This window comes from Chrysochloris asiatica, unplaced genomic scaffold (assembly GCF_000296735.1).
Source record: "Chrysochloris asiatica unplaced genomic scaffold, ChrAsi1.0 scaffold00141, whole genome shotgun sequence".
Taxonomy (NCBI): domain Eukaryota; kingdom Metazoa; phylum Chordata; class Mammalia; order Afrosoricida; family Chrysochloridae; genus Chrysochloris; species Chrysochloris asiatica.
Genome location: NW_006408659.1, coordinates 7,635,919 through 7,660,258, shown reverse-complemented (window position 1 = coordinate 7,660,258; position 24,340 = coordinate 7,635,919). Strand labels below are relative to the sequence as shown.

Here is a 24,340-nt window from a genome sequence, read left to right as displayed (position 1 = left end):
TTTCTGGGTTTTTTAGTGGTTTTGTTTTGTTTTATAAATATAAACTGACTGCATTACTTGGGAAGCACCTAAAAAGTTTAAGGGCGTAACCATTATAAACCTGTTTGTTTAAAAATGTATGAACCAAAAATATTACATAATATTTCCAAACTGTTTAAGTCAAGAGTCTCTTGTCACATATTTTCTCTTTTGATAACCAGCTGTTCCGAATTCAACTTTCCCAACCAGGCTCACGTTATGGTGAAGGGAAGAACAACTACAACTACACTTAGGAAAAACATCTTGACTCAAGACTTTCTACTTTAGGAGAACAAACAAGATGGTGGATCGGGTGGAAGTGCAGTGAAGAGCTCTGTCAGCAAAAACACAGAATACCGGACCAAGCAGGCTCAGGGGATGGTCCCAAAACTCTAAACCACGTATAAAGGAATATTTAGAAGGTAGGAAGGTTTACAGCTAGGGGAATTTGTAGCAGAAACAAGAAATCCATTGCTTTCTAATTCAAGATACTCAGCTGCTCCCGGAGCCGTCATCTTGGGCAAGACCAAGCAGGAGAAGGATCAGAGAGCAGCCATGAACGCCTGACAGAAGCACATAGATAAAGGTGTGGACATTTTTTTTTTTTTTTGTATCTGTTCATTGGGCCACACCAGCCTGGAACAGCTAGAGTGACAGAAGATACATCTTCAAAACAAAAACGTCAGCATGACTGGCTACTACAAGAATAAGCAACTGTTTGCCATGAAGCCATCAAGGCAAGCAGTCAAGTTCCTTCAGGACAAACTCCCCTCTAAGACTGAAACTCATAGGGTACACATGAACAGGCATGCAAGCTTGCTGGCAACCACATTGGTCTATTGGTAAGTGGAAGAGGGGAACGGTAGCAATGAAGAAATGGGCTGAGTTCAACCATAGTCCATTGACTCCTGTTGACCTGGAGGTGATAGAGAGAGATGAGGAAGGGCTGGTTGGTCCAAAGTGTGGTGAGATCTGGAGACGCTTGAGCCCACGGACAAGGACTTAGCCATAGAGGGCTAGAGCTGAAAACGAAGCATCCAGCTGATATGAAGTGAGGGGAGATGCACAAGAACACCCAAACTTGCAGACAATACCCATTTGACCATTTGACCTAGCCTCGATGGCTCAAAATTCAGAACTCAACTAGAGGAAGATTACAAAAAAAAAAAATTTTTTTTTTTTTTGGATAAAGGAAACGGGTAAATTGCTACAATTTGATGAACCTGACCTATACTCAGAGAGGTAGTTACTTTAAATACCAACAGAGACGGAAGGAGTCTTCACATCAAGTATCAATTCTATCCCCTCTGTACACAGGATGGATAGGGACGGGCAACTTAGACATTGGCTACCTAAAATGAGGGGGCAATAAAGGCACGAAGTGACTGGCTTACAAGGTTTCAAGAGGGAGTTTAATTTAAGAGTATGGGGGGAAAGAAAGAGTCCCCACTGAATAGATTTCATCTTGTCTAGATTGGTCTGGTGAAAAGAGATGGGGATAAGATTCGTAAGATTCAACAGAGAATAAATATTATCATGACTAATTGCGACTGTCACAATTGTAAAAGAATAAGTTTTGTAACAAAAACAGGGGGGTGGTTAATCTTACAATCCAGAAACAGAGGACCCTAGGACCATCAAGGGAGAAGCACACAAGCAGAATGAGAGACCTTATCCAGAGAAGCAGCGACGCCAGACAGAGGCAGAGATGGAGTCATGGAGAGGGGGAGCGGTTGAGGACTCCAGATTTATGGGCAGAAAGGGACTAAAAGCTGGTGGCCAGGAGGCAGAATGTGCCCTTTGGAGATGTAAATTATTATATATGCCTGAGTGGTTTTTTTTGTTTTTGTTTTTTTAAAAAAAGCTAAAGTGGACAGAAATACTGTTAACTGATGGTACATGGAGGGGATTACAATCATTGTAATGAAACAAGATGTAATGAAACAAGATGTGGATTGACTTTTACTCAATCCACAATAAAAACCTTAAAAAAAAAAAAAAGAAAGAAAGAATGTCTACTTTAATAACAAGATATCAGTTGAAACAACTAAAGAACTTAAATACTGCCCATTGAGACAAACTAGTTATGTTCTACAAGTCTGAGAATAGGCTTCTAAGATACTTCTAAGATCACACTACAACTCCTCCTTTCCACACAAATCAGTCTTTCTGGATTTCACTTTATTAGCCATGCTGTTGTTGGTAGTGCCATCAAGAAGGTTCCAACTCATAGCGACCCTGAAAGAGGATTTCTGAGGAGCAGCTAGTAAGTTTGAACAGTTGACCTTTCAGTTCAAACCGGTCTTGTGGTCCAGTGCTTATCTTACAGTGTTACACCAGTATTCCACAGGCTCCAATTCAGTCTTAATCCCTTCACAGTTTACTACCAAACCTTACTGATTCATCTAATTGATTTTACTTTCCTATCTTTCTAAAGTTGTCAACTGCATTCCAAGCCAAAAGTCTCCTACCTGTATTTTGATTTCTAAATATTCTTCAAATAATATATTTCATGTCCAGTAGAATATTCTTCTTCATGTCTTACTTGTAATCACTTTGATTATTTACTGAAACTTTGTCTCTCATACTTTGGACATATTCAAACCAGTCACTGGAGAAGGATATTATGTTTGGTAAGGTCGAGGGTCAGAGAAAAAGAGGAAGACCCCCAATGAGATGGACTGGCCAAGTGGCAGCATTGATGGACTCAAGCATGGCAACAGTAGTGAGGGTGGCCCAGGATCAGGCAGTGTTTCGTTCTGCTGTGCATAAGGTCGCTATGGGTTGGTATTGACTTGATGACACCTAACAACAACAAACCCCTTAGTCTTTGACGTCCTTTACCACTCAATCTCTCCATTTTCCCTCTAGTCAAAATTTCCATTTGTCTTTCCTTTACCACTCAATCTCTCCATTTTCCCTCTAGTCAAAATTTCCATTTGTCTTTCCCAGTCAAAGACTCTATTTGCCAATACTCAAAAAGACAGGAAATTGATCAAACAAATACAAAACCAATTTTCATGAAGATTACATAATTTAAATAAAGACATATATTCCAAACAAGGGTGGTGGTGGGGTGGTTATGTGCCGTGGAGTCGGTTCCGACTCACAGCGACCCTGTACAGGGTTTCCGAAGCTGTACATCTTTATGGGGGCAGAAAAGCCTCATCTTTCTCCCATGGAACAGCTGGTAGTTTCGAACTGCCGACCTTAAGGTTCGCAGCGCGATTCGTAACCACTACGTTACCAGAGCTCCTTCTAAACAAGGGTACATCATATTTTATGATATTTCTCCAAACCCAAGCTATACCAGTTGCTGTTAATTGGTGGCCCCTATGTTAGAGTGGTACTGCTCCATTGGGCTTCCTAGGTTGTGATCATTCAGAAGTCTTCTGAGGGACCTCTGGTTAATTCAAATCACCAACTACATTTTGGTTAGTAGTCAAGTGCTTAATTGCTTGCATCAGGGACTCCATAACATTTCCAACCACCACTACCACCACCATCCCACCCTTGGGGAAAAAGTTCTCTCACCCTAATCCATTAATGTTTCTAAAGAATGCCAACCAAATTAAAATAAAAATTCAAAAGAACTCAAAAATTGAGCAAAAAGAATGATTTTTACTGCCTCTGCATCATTTCTACGCATTTACAGTTTAAATTTTATTTGAGTTCATGCATTACATTATAAAAAGTCCTAAAGTAACTTTCATAGCTATTCAATCTTCTATTTTCTCTTTGCTCCCTCCCCTGGCCCCTAACACATAAATAATTCTGCAATGGTCATTTAATGAACTCTGCTACTTACTCACAGTTAGCCACAAGTTCCAGCGAAGGTAGACAGATCAATAGCAGTGGTTCTCAACAGCAGGCAGTTCTCATATCCCCCAGGGTACAAGCAGTACTTGTGGAAATCTTTTTAATTGTCACACACTGGGGTGGTGCTAAACACCTTATGATGCATAGAACAGCCCTCCACAAATAATCCAGCTATAGCTATCAACAGCGCTAAAGCTGAGACACTGTGATCTGTGATAGCTACCCATATAGGTTCAAGAGAACTGTAACTCCACACAGTGTCAGCTCCAGAGTCTAAAGTCAATGCTAGTTATAAACTGTCTATTACCATGTTTATATCAATGATACAATGTAAATGTTAAATACACATTCCACAAGTCCATCAGTTAACATGGTTTCATGCTACTTGTGCATTTCATTTAGAAAACCCAAGACTGTGATCTGGGGAGAAACCTTTCTTGAATCAAAATAATTTCTAAAATGCCTTATTTGACTTTCTGAGTCTAATAAGAGTAAACATGATCTATTAAAAGCATAGATTAAATATATCCAGCTGCTAAAGAACTATCTAAATTCAAAAATAGCTCCAGATTGTTACTCCCTTCACTAACCTACAGTTACCTGAATATCTTAATAGTTCTCTTTTCACATCTGATGATATCTATGTCACATCAAGAAAAAATGTTAAGTTTGGCCAAATAAAAATGAAAAAACCTTGACTTTGAAGTTGTTGAATTACATCATTTTAAGAGCCAACAAAAAGCACCATCGTCCAGCAAAAGTGCTGAGTAATCAGCCTCAGCCTCTAACTTGCACTTTCATCCAGTATTTACTGCTACAGTTCTCCATGGTCTCATCCACAAAATTACATAACTGGTACTCAATTTTTTCTTCATCATTTTCAAATAACTATTTTAACCAATCTATAGGGAAATCAACTGTAATTATTCCTATATACTAAGATCATCAGTTGGTTTAAAATTGTCTCTAGATTATTACTGCATTAAAACAAATAGAAAGCTTATCTAATTTAATTCCATAAAATCAACTGATTATTGAGTAGTTCATTATTTAGGTTATTTATAATAGTGGCAGCAGTAACTTGAATGTAAATAGCTGCAGTAAACCTACTATACACAAAGCTATCTACACAAACACAAAAACATCTCTCAACAATTAAACAAAGGATCCTTTCATCTTCCACCTGGATTGCCAAAAGCCAAAAAAAGAGGTTTAATTTTCACCCCAAATAACTTAGTATCATGCCCAAATAAAAGCCTGGGGATGCTGATCCCATGGCAGTTTACCTAATCTTGGACAGAGGCCAAAATTCTGGTTCAGGACTGAAGCATACAATTTTAGCACCCAGCTAGGACCCAAACAGTAGTGATAAAGTAAAATCCTACACTGTTTAATGACACAAAATTCACACACCCACCCATACTTCCTCCTCTTCCAAATAAGCAAAAAACATCAACTTGGGAGGGGAGATATCTTCCAGATACATCTATGTGCCCAAACTGACTTTTATAAGTAATTCAACCAATTCTTCTATTGCCTATATACACTATATACACTTCCTGAGACAGGTTTTTAGTTTTATTTTATATAATTTCCATTTTGTGCTTCTTGAAGATAAATACTAAGCAGCATTCTTTGAAAACTTTGAGCTTCATTTAACACTTTTTTTTTTTTTTTTAAAGACTCAAGCAACCAGCAAAACAGGACATGTAAAATTGTAAACAGTACATTTGAAAGTACTTCAGAGTTTACGCTAACTGGCAAAATAATTTTTACTCTATTGTTTTTGTCAAAGAAATGTTGCCAATATACGGCACTACTGGTTTTCCAACTTAGGGGTCAAAATGGAAATTTAAGCTAACCAAGGTACAGTGGCATTTAGTGAAGAACTAAGTTGAAGTCACAGATATTTTTAGCTGGTGGTTTTGTTTTGTTTTTTTTTGACCAAGGAGAACAGCTTTCAATTTTCCTTCAAATTCATTCCAGAAGAAAAAGCTGTTTCCAATTATCCTTACTCACTCCTCGATGCGATGCCAACAGCTTTGATCCTCACAACTAGCCATGCCAATGTGTCCCAGGGTTCACTTTCTGTCCATCCTCGCCAGGGCTTATTAGACCCCACTGTTCTGACCACAGGTCCCATGGCACACACAAGCCAAAAAGGTTGGTGGTTTGAACTCACTCAGAGGCACTTCAGAAGGCAGAGCTGGCAATCTGCTTCAGAAAGGTCACAGCCTTGAAACCCCTATGGAGTTAGTCTACTCTGCACACATGAGGTCACCACGAGCTGGAATCACTTCCTCAGCAACTAGCACCAAACAAGAATTCTGATCCCAGTGTACTTTGAGCAAATATTTTAACCAAGTACATGCAGACAATAATATAGTTTTATTAAAACAGCGTTTCTACAGATTTCACTAAGCCAACCAATTCAACCCCTTCATCAACTTTCTACACAATGTAGTCAAATAGTTTCCAAATGTTTCCCATTCCATTTGTCCCCCATGGGGATCCGTCTTCTGCTTATAAATTATACACAAAGATCTGATTCATTGACCTACATTTCGGACATAAAAAATGTCACTGTTTTCTGCCACTGTGAGATTTCTAAATCCAGCCTTTTTTTTCTGATTTAAATTGTCGAGAATATTGGTTCGTCCAATACTTCAGAACTAATTCAAACTTGCAGTTGCACCTCAGCTGGCTTCAATCTGTATTATTTATAGCCAAAATGTTACCAGCTGGGAAAAGAAAGAAACGAAAAAGACTGCTAGTTTGTATTTACTTCTTGGCAAAGTCACAACTGTCAGAAATATAGCAAGAGGGAGAAACATGAACGAATGGAATAGCGGGGTCGACACTGAGCGGAAAATGGGAGGGAGAGAAGAGTTAGAACAAAAACATGGGTGCTAACCCACTGCGGGGTTCCTTCCCGTTTCTCAAAGCCAGCGCTCCATCCAACACAGCATCTGCCTCAAGGTCAGAAGAGCCCACGGTCCTTGCACCGGGTCGCTGGAGAGCGCCGGGGAAGGTGGGAGCGTACAGGGCATCGAGGGCCCTGCAGCACTCCGGGTCCCGGCCACGCGTGGAGGCCGTTTCAGAACAGCGGCAGCTGTCAACACACCCGGCTGTCTGCACCGACACACGCCCGGGCGGAGGCGCACTGTTCCGGGAGCTTCCTTTTCGGGTTCTTTGTTTCGTAACTTGCTGAGAAGCCACGGTGGTAGCAGCTCTACCGGCATTTGCCTATTTCCCGTGTTTACGGAGAGAACCAGAGGGCTGGCAGCTAACAATGAGCCGCCGCCGTGATTCGCGCCGGCAGCCCGGGCGCCCGTCTAGGCCGCCGAGTCCCCGCGGGGGCGCCGGGCAGGGGACCCACCCTCCCGCCTGACAGCTCGGCCGCCACGTGAGCGCCCGCCCGCACGCATGCCCGCCCGCTCACCTGCCGGGTCCGCGGGTTCGCGCCGCCGCCCTGAACAGCGAGGGCTGCGGGCCGAGGTGCCGGCACACGCCGTCCCACCTCGCCAGCGCTCCCCTAGGCGGCCCGCGGCGGCGCAGAGCGCTAGGAAGAGGCTCCGCTCCAAACCGGTTTCAGCTGCTCAAGACCAAACCGCCAGGCCACCCGGCGGGGCGGGGCCGACGGGAGGGAGAGGCGGGGCTGGCGTCACGCCTGGCGCCGCCCCGGCCAATCGGCGGCCGCGCGTGGAGGGGCGGGCCCTACGTTCCAGGAAAGGGCCGGCGTCGGCTGCGGGGCATCACCTGCATCCCTCTGGTCCGCGAACTCGGGTACCGGAGCTGCACCCGTATCCGCGCGGAGGACACCTGGCTCGAGGCCGTGAAAGCCGACCGTGGTTTTTAACGTCGGTTTAGGGACAAGTCAGTGTGGAGGCGGGAGCTACCATTCTAAATGGCCGTTTTTCACAGTTGAAAAACGCGGAAATTGGCAGACCTTAGGAAATTTTAGGAAACTTAACTTTTGTTACAAAACAAGCAATCACACTTAGACCCATCATTAAAGTTTGAAATGAGAATTAGATGACCTAGGGTGGTGCAGTCCTGGTGTGGCATTGTGGGAGAACGCACTTGACTGCAAGGTTGGAAGTTCAAACTCACCAGCCGCTCCTCGGAAACCCTATACAGGGTCGCTGTGAATCGGAACCTACTCCACGGCACATAACCATCATCACCTCCATCAAAAACTTGATCTAAGTCAAGTGAAATACTGGATATGAAGACACACAACTGTTTTTAGGGGCTGTTGAAGGAAGGACTCGTAGAATAATACCTTACGTTATAAATTGATTCGAATTTGACTATGACCTGGTGTGGCTCTGTGGGTTAATGTGTGGGACTGCAAAGTCGTTTGAACTGCAAGGTTGGTGTTTCAAGTTCACCAGCGGCTCCTCGGAAACCCTATACAGGGTCGCTACGGGTCAGAACTGACTGGAAGGCACCTAACAACAACAACAGCTTTTAGAGTTTCCAGTCTTGAAAATCAGATTGTTGTCCCAGGGCATTTATTTTAATTATGTCACACACACACACAAAAAAAAATTATATATGTCAACTTGGTTGGGTCATGATTCTTAGTGGTTTGACAATTTATATAATGATGCAATGTGGCACTTACATGATTGAAGCTGCATAATGGCGGCTCTGCTGCCTACTTTGAGAAAAGGCTCTAACTGGAAAACGGGTCTGGTAAAGCAAGAAATGTTCAATATATATCTTATATACTGGAAGCATGGATACTGTATGTCCTCCAGAGAGGATGGAGGTCCAAGGATTTTCAGAAACTTCCTCAATGTTTGTATCTCAAGTTGTGCTGATCCCTCAGAGGAACTTCAGGAACTTCTATATTTTGATAATAGTCCTTGATATGTGTGTAAAGTGCCATTGAGTTGGTTTCTAGTCTTAGCAACTCTATATAGGGTTTCCAAGGAGTGACTGGTGAGTTTGAACCACCAACCTTGCTGTCCCATGTTTATTCTACAGCACCACACCGGGACTCTTATCGGGTGGATGTTAAATGCTGATTAACCTGAATGACAGCACAGGTTAGCACTAATGAGCTCTCTCCTTACAAGATGGAGGCACCTCGTCAGTTGTGGCTTCAGTTCCCCCATGCTTTTTTGTTGTTAGTTTCTCATTCTAGGTAGGTATGGTGATGCTCTGGTCTGACTACTGGTTTCTGGAGTCTTGTAAGCCAATTGAACTCAGCAATTTCTTATTGGATTTGGTGGCTTCTCTCAGTTTGTAGAGGATGACAGTAAAAGTCAATGCAAAAATATTAGCAGCTTGGTACTCTTAGTTGTGGTTATCCTAACTAGGCAGGAAACACTGGCATAAACTGTTGTTATTGGTAAGTGCCATTGAATGGGTTCCAACTCTCAACAACCCTGTATAGGATTTTCAAGGAGTGGATGGAGGGTGTGAACTGCTGTTCTTGCAGTTCAAACTGGCCTTGTGGTCCAGTGCTTATCCTATAGCATCACACTTAGGATTGCTATAATGACAAGGTTGAGAACTGGAATAACCAAGAACCCAAAGTAGGAAAATGGTTTTCTGGCTTAGTTCTACCTCTCCAGACCAGCCATGTCTTAGTGATGACATCACAGACACCACCTGCTTTTACTACAAAAGATCAAAGTGAATTCCTAAGAAAGCTTCTCCTGTGGGAGACTTTGTTCTTCTTTTGCCACCTGAGGGAAGTGGTTTAAAACGTACTTTCAAACTCACTCTGCTTGTGACTTGGACAGTTTAACCATCAGAAGTGCATAAAGTACTCAAGAAAAACTGGCATCTGAATGCTTATGTCTAAGCACAAGATGGAATTAAGCTCTGCCTAACTGGACTCCATTGCAGGCCAAATGCCTTCAGATTTCATGCTTTAAAGCATCCTCTTTGTTAGAGATTGAGGGCAGTCAGATCAATGAGTGCTTTTTCCTGGGCCCCTACATGGCAACTACACCAAGCTCATTCAACTCATGGTCGTCTTTCACCAGATACCATCTGACCTCTTTGCCAGACCTTCAAACAAGAGTGACATGCCTTTTAAGCTTGTTGTAGAATTGAGCAGAACCAAATGCACATCACCTTTGTCAGAGCCATCTCTCCTTACTAACATGCTGACAACAAAAGCTTACTATGAAGCAGAATGTAAATTTAAAATATTATTACTCTTCATGAAGATGACATAACCCATGCGATGGCTTATTCCATAGGCAGCATATTTACTTAATGATTTCATAGAAGACTCATTCACTAAAGGTAACCAATTAGTCTATAGAAACCTAAGGCATGTAATACAAAAGCAGAGGATATAAAAATAGATATTAAGCACAAATCTTTTACTAGTCCATAAACCCAAACTGCCAAGGTAAGGCAACCTTAAAAACAAGAGATTTGAACAAAATCCAATGACCTCAGAAGTCCAAGATCTTGGGAATAATGCCCATCTTCTGTTCTTGTCCACTAGGACGCTTCTGCTCTAAGTTGAAAAGGAATGTTCTAGTGCTTTCAACTGTGACAAATTAAATTTAAACACAGCAAAGTTCAGTTTATTCTAGCAAGGTTCCAATCTAGTCTGACTGATGTTTTTTTCAACCAATAACATTTTGGGATGAAATCAGATAATCTTGGGGATCAAATCAATCTCATTTATGAAAAATGCATAGTTAGCTATAGAACATAAGGTGAGTCCTCTTGTAGAGGGTCTATCTAAAACATTCCGAAGGTTCTTCCCAAGGGCAAACTGCCCCTCTCTACCAACAGTCATGAGTCACACTCTCAGAAGCAGTCCACATGACTCCCAAGATAATTTTCTATGTGTATCACCCCATGTACACATATCACCCCCTGCATAGATTGTGAATCTCCACAGAAATTCTTTCATTACCACAGCTGTATGGAAAAGCTACATTGAAGGAACTACTTGGTCTGTTAAAAAAAAACTGACTTGAGCTGAGGTTAGATACACTCCTGAGGGCCTGGATTCAAAAAATGCAACAAGAGGGCAATAGCCCAATTAAGACCATTAGATAGACATCCCATAACAATGTTGCTCTGGAGACCAAGCAAAATGACAACTGATCAATATTATTCCAACTCCAAATGATCAGTACCTACTTATTGCCATTAGTCTGGTGGGTTTTTTTGTTTTGTTTTGTTTTTGATCAAACAAAATAAATTACACCCTTTAGAAGAACACAATGCACAGAGCAAAACCTCAGTAGCCCCTCTGGATGACGGTGTGCATCAAAAGGGCTTCTAGGCATCAATTTCTTTGTGAGACACAAAGTTCAAAAGGAGCAGAGAAGAAATCCCACTAACACTAGCCCAATGGTCTCAAACAATCCTCAAGACCAAAATCTGAAACACCTTGTACCAAGAACAACAAACACCATGAGGCTTTGTCTATACATAAGCAGTGACTAGTGGTGCCATAGGATATGCACTGTACCCTAAGGTTGGTTTGAACCGAAAGGTCAGTCATTCAAACTCACCAGGAAACCCTAATACAGGGTCACTATGGTCCAGAACCAACTAGATGGCACTTAACAACACTAGTAACAGCTATATTCTATAAACCTTAGGTTGTATGTGAACAAGAACATAGAAACACTTATTATAAACATGAAGCTTTTAGACACTGTTATTTTACTCTGTGAAATCATAGTTTGAACTTTAGCCTGGTGTGGTGCTGTTGGTTAACGCTCCAGACTACAAAGCCATTTGAACTGCAAGATCGGTGGTTCAAGCTCACCAGCTCCTCCTTGGAAACCCTATACAAGGTCGCTATGGGTCGGAATCGACTTGATGCCACTTAACAACGTCATGGTTATTACAATTTTAAGTTTACCAATAAAAGTGTTAATTTGAGAATTACAAATCTATGGTTCACACTAGGGTTAGCATTAAGGGTAAGAGGTTGGGCTAGGGCTAGGAGTAAGGCTTGGTCTGGTTGTTAAGATTGTTGTTTTTGCTGTTAAGTGCCATCAAGCCAGTTCTGATGCATAGCTACCCTGTTTAGGTTTTTTAAGGAGCAGCTGGTGAGCTTGAACCACCAACTTTGCAGTTCAAACCAACTTTGCTGTCCAGAGCATTAACCCACAGCACCACACAGTTAGCTTTACTTGTATTTATTTTTTCTTGAAATCTATCTTATTTCCTCTTCTTTGAGATGTTCTGTAACTACATTATTCCCTCTTTTTATTATATATATATGAAAAGGAGCTCTGGTAACTAGTGGTTACGAATCGGGCTGCTAACCTCAAGGTGGGCAGTTGGAAACTACCAGTGGTTCCACGATAGAAAGATGAGGTGTTCTGCTCCCGTAAAGATTTGCTGTTGTTGTTGCTAGGTGTCATTGAGTTGATACTGACCCATAGCTACTTTATGTACAGCAGAACGAAACACTGCCCCATCCTGGGCCTCGGAAACCCTGTGCAGAGTCACTATGAGTCAGAACCGACTCCACGGTACTTAACAACAACATATATATGGAGTCCTGGTGTGGGGCTGTGGGTTAATGCTCTAGACTGCAAAGTTGTTTGAACTGCAAGGTCAGTGGTTCAAGCTCACCAGCTTCTCCTCGGAAACCCTATACAGGGTTGCTATGGGTTGGAATCGACTCGACAGCTCTTAACACATATACATATATTTGCAACTGTATCTCTTATTCTCTGTTTTCAGTATTAGCAAGTCTGTTTTATTTTGCATATTTCTATAACTTGATTAAGTCTAGGTGATATTGTCATGAATCTTAGTCTCAAGTTGTTGTCAGTTCTCTATCCAAAGAAATTCCTTTAGTATTTTTTGTACGATTGCTCTGTTTTTTATAAATTCTTATAATTGCTGTTTATTGCAAAATGACATTATTTCATCATCACATTTGATGGATAGCTTTGCTGCATATATTATTCTTGGTTGGCAGTTGTTTTCTTTCAGACTTTTATATATGTCATTCCACTGTCTTCTTACCCGCATGGTTTCTGCTGAGAAATCAGAGTTTAGTCTTATTAGTTTTCCTTTGTAGGTAACATTTTGTTTTTCCTGAACTGCTCTCAGGATTCTTTCCTAGTCTTTGGTTTTGAAAAGTTTGATTATCATATGCTTTGGTGTCTTTCTATTGGGGTCTATCCTGTTTGGAGTTCATTCAACTTCCTGAGTGGCTATCTTCTTGTCTTTCTTGTGAGGGAAGCTTTCTTCCACAAACTCTCCGACAAGATTCTCTGTAGGTTCTTTGGTCTTTTCCTGCTCTGGAATTCCAATCACATGTAAGTTATTCCTTCCGATAGTGTCCCACAGAAATCTTAGGTTTTCTTCAGATTTTTTTGTTCTGTTTTCTGATTGTTCCTCTAATAGATGAATATTCGGAGATTTTTCTTTAGGCTCAGTAATTCAACTTTCCATTGATTCAATTCTATTTCTTTGCCCTTTCAGTGTATTATCTATTTCTGAAGTCAGTGTTAATCTTCTGGCTTTTTCATTGCTATTTTTATATGGTTTCCTTTTTTTTTCCAATTATTTTGTCAGTTAGCTTCCTAATTTTTTACATTGTTTTATCCAGGTTTTCCTTGATTTCATCTATAATTTTCTCAATCTTTCTCACAATCCATAGGAGTTTCCTAATTAGCATTCTTTTAAATCCCTATCAAGTAGTTTTGATACCACTTCTGGCATTATATTTTCTGACTAGGTATTTTGTCACTTATTTGAGATACACTGTCTTGCTTCTTTGTGTAAGCTTAAATTGTATATCTTCTCTGAGACATTGTGGTATCACATTTATATTTGTTGTTATTAAGAGTCATCAAGTCAGTTCTGACTAATAACAACCCTGTACAGGGTTTCCGAAGAGTGGCTGGTGCATTTGAACTGCTGGTTTTGCAGTTCAAACTGATCTTGAGGCTGAGTACTATCCTACAGGGCCACATTTAGTTGATGATTATATATCAATGTGTTCTCAGGCACTCACCACCTGTCTCCTAATGGATGTGGTAAAGATCATAAATGTGAACACAGTCCATTCTCTGTTTACAGTTTAAGAACATTCAGGGTGGGTTCACATGCCTCCAGAAGCAGAGGCTCAGCCCCAGGCAGAGCAGCAGGTATGCAGAAGGGGTCCCACCGATTGCTGGGTTGGTGAGGGCAGGGGCTGGCCATGCCACCAGCTACCAGAAGGGCATGGAACAAGGAAGAATTACACCCCTTGCTGCCAACCTCCAGACATGCCTTGTGCCTACAGGCTGCTGTATCAAGAGCCACTTGCAAAACAAAGCCCACAGTCTGCCTAACTTTTTTCTCACTTAGTGTGCTCCTGTTCAGCTTCATCTTCCCATCAGCACTCAGTCCAGCTCTTTGTTCTGTCCTCTATTGCTTAGGGTTCCAGGATCACTCTCTAGCTATGTTTCACTAGGTCTCTCATGACTTTGTTTCATAGTGTTGACTTAATGTATCTGCTTACCATGCTATCTTGCCCTGGGCCAAAAAATGGCTTCCAAAACATTGAAAAAATAGAACTTTAAAATATAATATTTCCATATAAAAACCCATAGTAATGTTTTCATTTATTCAGTGCCTTATCTGTTCTTGATGACCTTTAAATTATCTGTAGTTTGTAAGCCCCAGACTTCTGGATATCTTGACTTAGTCTGGTAGGTTCCATGTTCAAAATATCAGTCCTTTCTGTTCATTTGGTATAGTCTATTTTTCTATTGGAATTTTTTTTTCTTTTAATTAAGCATTTCATTTCATCAGTAGGGTATGTCAGTAAAGACAAAACAAAACAAAACCCAGCTTAAACACAGCAAGCTCTCAAAACAAAGTGAAAACAGAAAAATTGTACCCATCTTAAAACTCAAGCATATAAAACACCATATAACATAAACATATGGGAACCCAGTTTTGTTTTGTTTATTCCTTTACAATGTTGACATTAATTTTTTTATATTATTAATCCAATTGATATTGTGGTCATACAACATTAGAAGATGACTTCATTTTATTTTTTCTATGGGTTTATAACTTAAAAACTCCCAATTAGGATGCATCTGGAATGCTTGCCCCATTTTTTTAGCACTTACACATACACACACATTTAATTAAACCTAGAGCAAAACCAGATCCTAAGCTTCAACAACTCAGGAATACATTCATGTTTAGCCTACTCAAACATCAATCTCCCAGAGTACATATTGCAGCAGTTTCTACCCTAACACAACTAGCCAGAGTAAAACCAGAGCTAGAATAAGACCAGAACTAAAATACAGAAAGAGATCTTCAAGAACTGACTTGTTGTTTTTGTGTGTTGTGGAGTTGGTTCCAACTCTTAGTGATGCTGTATAGGGTTTCTGAGGCTGTAAATCTTCAAAGGATCAGAAAACTTCATCATTCTCCCACAGAGTGGTTGATAGATTCAAACTACTGACCTTGTGATTAGACTCCCAACATGTAACCCACTTTTTCTGGGTACTTTTTTTTTTTTTTTTTTTTTTTTATCTTTAGCAAACATAAATTTATTCTGTTACCATTTAAATCTTTAGCAAACATAAATTTAGTCTGTTACCATTTAAATAAAGTTGTTAAGTGCTTTGAGTCAGTTCTGACTCATAGTGGCCTTGTATAGAGTTTCTGAGGCTTTTATAAAAAGATATTTATGTGAGCAGAAAGACTCATCGTTTTCCTGCGGAATGGTTGGCAGGCTCAAACCTGCAGACCTTGTGGTTTGCAGTCCAGTGCTTATCTTATGAAACCTAAAAGTCTGAATTCAGAGTACTGGCTCTGAGGATATGTTGTCCTTGTTTCCTTTCAGCATCTGCAGGCCCCGCATTTCTTGGAGATCTCCTTGTGTCTTAGCTTCCATCTTTCCCTGGGTCTAGGAGCTTCAAGGTGCAGGGACCCCAGCTCCAAATGACTCCACTCACAGCTTTTCTTTCTTTTTAGCAATATTAGTATTTCTTTATTGATAGTTTACTATGGTATATATAATATAAGTAATTTATCCTGTATATATTTATTCTTTTTTACATTTACTCTTTACAACAATTTTATGAGAGAGTTACAGATAGGCTAATTAAGGCACTGGGAATGTATTTAAGTGAGAATCTTGAAAATCAGAAAAGCCATGAGGATGATTTTCAAGAATCAGAAATTTAGCCTTCTTTATTTAAAGGATCATATAACAAAAAACTGGCAACATTTAAGCATGCATCCAAGGAGAAAATCAGTCTTGAATATGCTACCTCAGTTTCCCATTTTTCTTATAGTAAAACAGGGAATCTAGAGGGCCACTTGTAAAGAGTTACTAGGAAAGTAAAGAGTTTGTTTCAAGACAGGGGGTTTTGCTCTCTACTGTATCCCCAACACCTGGGACATATATGTTGTTGTTGTTGTCAGGTGCCATCGAGTCAGAATCAACTCATAGCGACCCCATGCACTGCAGAACAAAACAAAGTTGGATCCTGGGCCAACCTCACTACCGCTGCCACACTTGAGTCCATCAATGATGCCACCTGGCTGATCCATCTCGTTAGAGGTCTTCCTCTTTTTCTCTGACCCTCCACCTTACCCAGCATGACATCCTTCTCCAATGATTGTTTCCTCCGGACAATATGTCCAAAGTATGAGAGATGAAGCTTAGCCATCCTGGCCTCCAAGGAACACTCTGGCTGCACTTCTTCCAAAACAGATCTATTGGTTCTTTTGGCAGTCCATGGCACTTTCAGTATTCTCCTCCAACACCACAACTCAAAGGCATCAATTCTTCTACGCAGTATTCTCCTCCAACACCACAACTCAAAGGCATCAATTCTTCTACGATCCTCCTTATTCACTGTCCAGCTTTCTCAACCATATGAGGCTATTGAAAACACTATAGCCTGGGTCAGGCGCACCTTAGTCCTCAAGCTGACATCTCTGTTCTTCAATAGTTTGAAAAGTTCCTGTGCAGCAGATTTGCCCAGTGCAATACGTCGTCTGATCTTTTGACTGCTGCTTCCGCGAGTGTTGATAGTTGATCCAAGAAGAATGAAGTCCTTGACAACTTCAATCTTTTCTCCATTGATAAGAATGTTGTTTATTGGTCCAGTTGTGAGGATTTTTGTTTTCTTGACATTGAGATGCAATCCATATCGAAGACTGTGCTCTTTGATCTTCATAAGTAAATGTTTAAGTCCTCTTCACTTTCAGCGATCAAGGTTGTATCATCTGTAGGCACTTAATAATGTTCATTCAGTGGATTCTCAGTGGTGGATGATTTCTAAGAATTATAGCCACATAGTTCCCTGGAGAAACTCCCTGAGCAGTGACAATAGGCCCAGCTGAGGCCCTCATGTGACCCAACCCCAACATCTGCTATTTTATGTCTTCAAGTCTGCTTGAGACTGGGAGCCTAAGAGGCCCCTAGAAAGGTAGAAGCATTAATCATAACACCTCACTCTTTTTGCAAGTAAACAGACCACCCACAAGATTTCTGTATTTTAAGATGTTTTACCCACTCTGAAGGATGATGATCTTTCCTTGGGGGTACAGGAGAACACCAACCCCTGGAATGGGATGAACTGGAGTTACTCATGTAATAAGTTTTGTCTGCTCCTTCCATAGGCCTTGTGGTAGAACCCATCTTAAAGAGATGCTTTATATGCACCCAATTAGCATGGCTCCTCTTACACAGGCCACTTCCCAGAAATCCCTGCCTATCCCTATGAATAAACATGATGGCTTTTCCCCACTCAAAACTTATTAAACCCCAGCAAAGCCTTTGTTTGGGAGACAGGGGTTAAACCATCCACTTGTGGTATTTCTATTGTAGCACACTAGACAACTAACACAGGTATCCATTTAATTAATAAATAACGACTACATGTCTGTTTTGTGCTAGGCACAAGGAGTAATGTGGGGTTTTGTAGTTGTGTGTTTTTTACTTTTTATTGTAAATTGGGTGAAAGTTTATAGAGCAGATCATCAGTTTTACATTCAATAATGCATACACATTTTGTCTCATCTCATTGATTGCATCAGCCCCGATGTAACATCAGTATGCCACTTTCTCCCTGTGTTTCCCGTTTCCATTCCTCCCTGCTTTCCTAACCCTCCTGAATTCTGCCCTTGAGAAAATGCTGCCTCCCTGATCTCAAATGGCTGATTATTCCTCACCACTGTCTTGGTGGTGCTGTGGGTTAATACGCTGGACTGCAAAGTTGGTTTGAACCACAAGGTCACCAGTAGCTCCTTGGAAACCTTATACAGGATTGCTATGGGGCAGAACCGACAACACTTAACAACAACAACAACAACTGTCCCTGTTCCCTCATAGACCTGTCCATTGCCTGGTTGAAAACAAAGCCATGGGAGTGAGTCCAATTTTTGATGACATTCATTTTAATTCCAAATTTCTTTAGAAATTAAGATTTCTTTGTGATTATACTCTGTAATCTACTAAATCTGCTCTTGCACATTTCCTAATTGCTGTTGTTAGGAGCCATTGAGTCGTACCGACTCATAGCAACTCTATGCACAACAGAATGAAATACTTCCCAGTCCTGGGCTAACCTCACAATTGTGGCCATACTTGAGCCAATTGATGCTGCAACTTTGCCAATCCATCTTGCTGGAGGTCTTCCTCTTTTTCTCTGGTGGAACCTTAACAAACATGATATCCTTCTTCAGCGACTATGTCCAAAGTATGAGAGATGAACTATGGCCATCCGGGCCTCCCAGGAGCGCTCTGGCTGCACTTCTTCCAACACAGATCCATTGGTTCTTTTGACAGCCCATGACACTTTCAATATTCTCTTCCAACACCATAACTAAAATGCATCAATTCTTCTACGATCTTCCTTATTCACTGTCTAGCTTTTGCATGCATATGAGGTTATTGAAAATACCATGGCTTGGGTTAGGTGCACTTTAGTCCTCAAGCTGACATCTTTGCTCATCAATACTTTAAAAAGGAAGATTTTCCTAATGCAATACGTCATTTGATTTCTTCACTGCTGCTTTCATGTGTGTTGATGATTGATCCAAGAAGAATGAAGTCTTTGGCAACTTCAATCTTTTCTCCATTGATAAGAATGTTGTTTATTGATCCAGTAGTGAGGATTCTTGTTTTCTTTACATTGAGGTATAACTCATATCAAAGGCTTTTGTCTTTGATCTTCATCAGCAAATATTTTAAGTCTTCTTCACTTTCAGCAAACAAGGTTGTATCATCTGCATATTGTGGGTTGTTAATGAATCTTCCTCCAATACTGATGCCACATATTTCTTCATATAACCCAGCTTCTCAGATTATTTACTCAGCATACAGGTTGAATAGTGAAAGAATACAACTCTGTTGCACACCTTTCTTAATTTTAAACCATTCAGTGTTCCGATGTTCTGTTTGAACAACTACCTCTTGGTCCATGTACAGATTGGAGTTAATTCCATTCCTTTGCTGGTAGTCATATTTCAGTGACGAAATTCTTTCATAATAATTTGTATCACTTGAACGTTTATAATCTCCCCAGAAACTATGGTTCTTAGTCACCCTTTATACCTGTAACTGAACTCATCCCTGTTGCTCATGCGCAAAACAAACATAACTTAATCCCAGCTCTCTAACATATAGAGATCAGGATTTATAACACACACCATGGAGGATAAGTAGAGCAGGTCTAAAAAGTGAAGGACAACCGCACAATATTGGGGATCATGGCCTATCTAAGTTGACACATAATGCCAATTATCACAGGTTCCATATGCCTAATTTGCATGGCTTCATCCAATCATTGTGTGGGATTCACCAAGACTATAACTAAAAGAACCACATTTAGTAATTCACTGTGCCACCGTTCCATTTTTATTTCACTTAATTGTTCTTTTTCATATGCATCTTACAACAAATAATTGATTTCTGTTGATAATGATTTTTTTGTAATCAAATGTAGCTTCTATCATTGTGAGTTTCATTTGGTGTCCATTATTTTGCAAATCTACATTTTGTCATAAAGAATAGACTCTTCCAACATTTTTTAGTTAATAGCATATTTTATCATTTTAGCTGTTGATTGTTTTGGGTTTTGCTGAGTCTTTTCCCAGACTGATCATTTCTATTTACTTTGTGACCAATTTATGCAAATAGTGTGATTATTCTCCAATTATTCCATAATTGTTCTACTGTTACATTTTTTTTTAAGACTCAAAACTAACAACTTGTTATATTTTGTTTACTTCATTGCTGTTATTCTCAAATATACTACCCTGCCTTTCATTCCCTCTGCATGAGTCCAGGGACAATTTTCAAAATCACTATTAAAAACAAACAAAAAAACCATTTCCATCAAATCAATTCCAACTCATAGCAACCCAATAGGACAAAGTAAAACCACCCTACAAGGTTTCCAAGACTATAATCTTTATGGGAGCACACTGCCATATTTCTCCCTTGGAGCAACAGGTGAGTTAGAACCACCTACCTTTTGGTTAATAGTCAAGTGCTTAACCACGGTGCCACCAGGGCTCAGTGGCACTACTTATTCTTCATGTATGTATAATATACATCTTCCACAAAATTGTTATACCCTAATCTTTGCTAACAGTTATTCTTTTATATGTTGTTGTTTTTGTTAAGTGTCATCAAGTCAATTCTGAACCATAGTGACCCTGTATAGGGTTTCCAAGGAGCAGCTGGTGAGATTGAACCACTGACCTTGCAGTTCAGAGTTTTTGCAGACTTTGAAGTTTGACTCATTAGCCCACAGCACCACACCAGGACTCCCATTCTTTCATATAGAGGTTAATATATGGAGAAGCCAAGGAAAATGATTTACAAAACAATTTGGGTGCCTCAAGTGTGATTCTTTAAACCAAATTTCAAGTTGGGTTCACTTTTTTGGTGTACTATTTTCTAAGCTTTAGAAACAGTGCCATACAATCAAAATGTCTAGGGCAGAAAAAGTTCAAATAATAAGATCAAAATGTCTTCCATGACCTGGGTCTTTATCACTGAAATCATAATATAAGTACCACAGGGTATTTCAGCTGATGTTTGAGGAGGCATTCCACACTTAGCAAACTGGCTACTGCTCCCTACTATTCCTCAGCTTACTCTGAAACTCAGTTCCTTGATATACAGAGCATCAAGTCTGAAATGTCACTTCTAAGACAATCCAATCCTAAGACTAAAAATGTTGTCTTTAAACTATGCAAAACACTTTCTTACATTCAAATTTCAAGTTTTACTTGTTAAAAGTACTCTTTTAGCTCTATTTAGACATAAATTTTATAATCTATTGTTCTGTACATATAAAAATGAAAATACAAGTGAAATAAATTGCCTAGGTATTCCTAAATTTCTTCACAGAATACAACTCTGAGTAACTTTCCAAAGTCTTTATTTAAAAAAAAAAAAAAAGTATATGAGCACATTAGTGATGCAGCACTTTTTTGAAAGCACTTTTAAAGTATTATTTCTGGGATTTTGTCCAAGCCAGAATCCCATTGGGCAAGTTTTCATGCTGCTGTTTTTGTTTATTTTCTCTCCTAAGACAAGGTGTCAGTAAAAGTTGACAGACCACACCCAGGATTCATATTCTATCCTCAAAAGGTCTTGACTAAACTATCCAGAGATTGCAACTGTCAGTCATGCCACCAGGGAAAATGGCCACGTTCAAATGTGACCGGGGAATGACTGCTGTGTCAGGACAGCCACCTTGCCATCACAGGAGTCACAATTATAAAAGGGGGACCTTAGAATGGATGGAATTAAGACTAGCCAGGAGTGGAGTTCATCCTTTAAAAGGGGCCCAGGGTTCTTGCACTCTGAAGCTCCTAGATCTAAGGAAGATTGATGTCAAAACACATGGAAATCTCCAAGAACTGTCATACCCACAGATGCTGAAAGGAGACAAGGGCCTTTTCCCAGAGCTTATGGAAAGAGAAAACTTTCCCATAGAGCTACTCTGAATTTGGACTTCTAGGATCCTAAACTGTGAGAAAATAAATGTGTTTGCTAAAGTCAACCACTACTGGTATTTCTGTTATAGAAGCATTAGAGACCTAAGACAGGGACCACGCAACTATGGTGTATAGAATCCTAATGAGGGGATTGGTCAATGTTACCATCCAGCTAGACTTAAAGTGAGCATCCCAGAAGTGGACAGGGGAGTCACTACCACCAAGAAGAGATGGGAACGAAGCATGATTTGTAAATCTGGGGTCATAGCCTTGTACCCCCTAGACCCAGAGAGTGGCAGCATCAGAGACAACCAGAGACAGCAAGAAGCAGCAACAGAGAAATGTCAACAGCAGAGAGCAGAACTAGGAGACCAGCAGGAAAGGGATGATGGGCTCCTGGCCTATGTATCTAAAAAGCCGAGCACCTGTGGTGAAGTAGATTTACTTGACATAATTTTCTATCCATGGCCTTCCTACTTCCCACCAAATGATTGGGTGGGACCATGCAAATAGAGTATTTAGGTGCCATCCAGTCAATAACAACTCATAGCAATCCTATGCACAACAGAATGAAACACCGCTGGGTCCTGTGCCAACTTCACAATCATTGCCATGCTTGAGCCCATTGCTGCCGTATACTGTGTCAATCCAATTCATTAGGGGTCTTCCTTTTTTTCTCTGATCCTCCATTTTACCAAACATGATATCCTGCTTTAGGGACTGGTTCCTCCTGATAATATGTCTGACGTATGGGAGACAAAGTCTGGCCATCCTGGCTGTACTTTTCCCAACATAATTTTAATGTTCTTCTCCAACACCATAGCTCAAATGCATCAATTCTTCTACATTCTTCCTTACTTATTGTCCAATTTTTGCATGCATATGAGGTTATTGAAAATACCATGGCTTGGATCAGGCATATCTTAGTCTTCAAACTTACATCTTTGCTCGTCAACACTTTAAAGAGGTCTTGTGCAGCAGATTTGCCCAACGCAATACATCGTTTGATTTCTTGACTGCAGCTTCACTGAGTGTTGATGGTCGAGCTGAGCAAAATGAAGTCTTTTACTACTTCAGCCTTTTCTCCATTTATATGGATGTTATTTATTGGTTTAGTGGTAACGATTTTTGTTTTCTTTATATTGAGGTGCAACCCATACTGAAGGCTGTGATCTTTGATCTATATCAGTAAGTATTTTAAGTGTTTGCTTTCGGCAAAGCCAGGTTGTATCATTTTCATATCGTAGGTTGTTTGAGTCTTCCTCCAATCCTAATGCCACATTTTTTTCTTATAATCCAGCTTCTCTTCTCAGATTATTTGCTCAGCATACAGACTGAATAAATATGGTGAAAGAATATAACCCTGGCAGATACCTTTAATAATTTTAAACCATTCGGTGTTCCTTTATTCTGTTCAAACAATTGCCTCTTGGTTTGTGTACAGATTCCCCATGAGCACAATTAAGTGTTCCGTAATACTCATACTTAGCAATGTGGTCCATAGCTTGTCATGATCCACACAATCAAAAGCCTTTGCATAGTCAATAAGGCACAAGTAAACATCTTTCTGGTATTCTCTGCTTTCAGTCAAGATCCATCTGATGTCAGCAATGAAATTCCTCAGTCCATATCCTCTTCTGAATCCGGCTTGAACCTCTGGAAGTTCTCTGTCAGTGTATGCTTGCAGCCGTTTCTGTATTACCTTTAGGAAAACTTTATTCACATGGAATAACGATGATATTATCTGATGATTTCTGCCTTCTGTTCAGTCACCTATCTTGGGATTGGTCACAAATATGGATCTCTTCCAAACAGCTGGCCAGGTGGCTGTCTTCCAAATTTCCTAGCACAGATTAGTGACTGCCTCCAATGCTTCATCAGTTTGTTGAAAGAATTCTATTTATATTCCATCACTCCTGGAGCCTTTTTCTTTGCCAATATCTTCAATGCATCTTGGACTTCTTCCTTCAGTATCATTAGCTCCTGGTCATATGCTACCACTTAAAATGGTTGAATATTTCCTTTTCATACAGTGACTCTGATACAGCAAGAGTGAGGAAACTTTTTTTTTTCTGCCAGGGGGCCATTTGGATACTTATAACATCATTCATGGGCCATACAAAATTAATCAGTTTAAAAATTAGTCTATTATACTTGGTCAACTCACCCCTAATGTGATGGCTGGAACTGTGGTTGTCATGGCAGGACCAGACAAAATGATTTCATTGGCCATATGTGCAAGTTCTGCACCCCTGCTATGCAGGGTCTCTATGAGTCAGAAGCAACTCAACGGCACTTAACAACAACATACAGACACACAGGTAAACACAGATTTCTCCTGCTATCTGAAAGTAGAGCATTCCTATAAAACCTTTTGTAAATCAACATGATATAAAGTGAAGAAGCAATTACCATTAATTTATATGGGAAAACATGTTTGAACATCCTCAGACCCCCCCAAAAACTAACAAATCATACCAAAGAGCACATAAAATGTAAAATATAATTAACATACAGTGTTCACCAATGAAGTTCAAAGGTATAGTGAAATGATGCTGGGATG

The 24,340-nt window shown here is 40.2% G+C and overlaps 1 protein-coding gene across 1 annotated transcript in view; it reads right to left on the bottom strand.

The window, feature by feature from the left end:
* The window catches only part of GPCPD1 (glycerophosphocholine phosphodiesterase GDE1 homolog (S. cerevisiae)), a 75,150-nt gene extending 67,702 nt beyond the window's left edge, over positions 1-7,448 (bottom strand). Inside the window, exon 1 of the mRNA XM_006870408.1 lies at positions 7,280-7,448. The gene's annotated coding sequence lies outside the window, so the exon portion shown is untranslated. The remainder of the gene's footprint in view (positions 1-7,279) is intronic.
* Between the last annotated feature and the right edge of the window lie 16,892 nt (positions 7,449-24,340).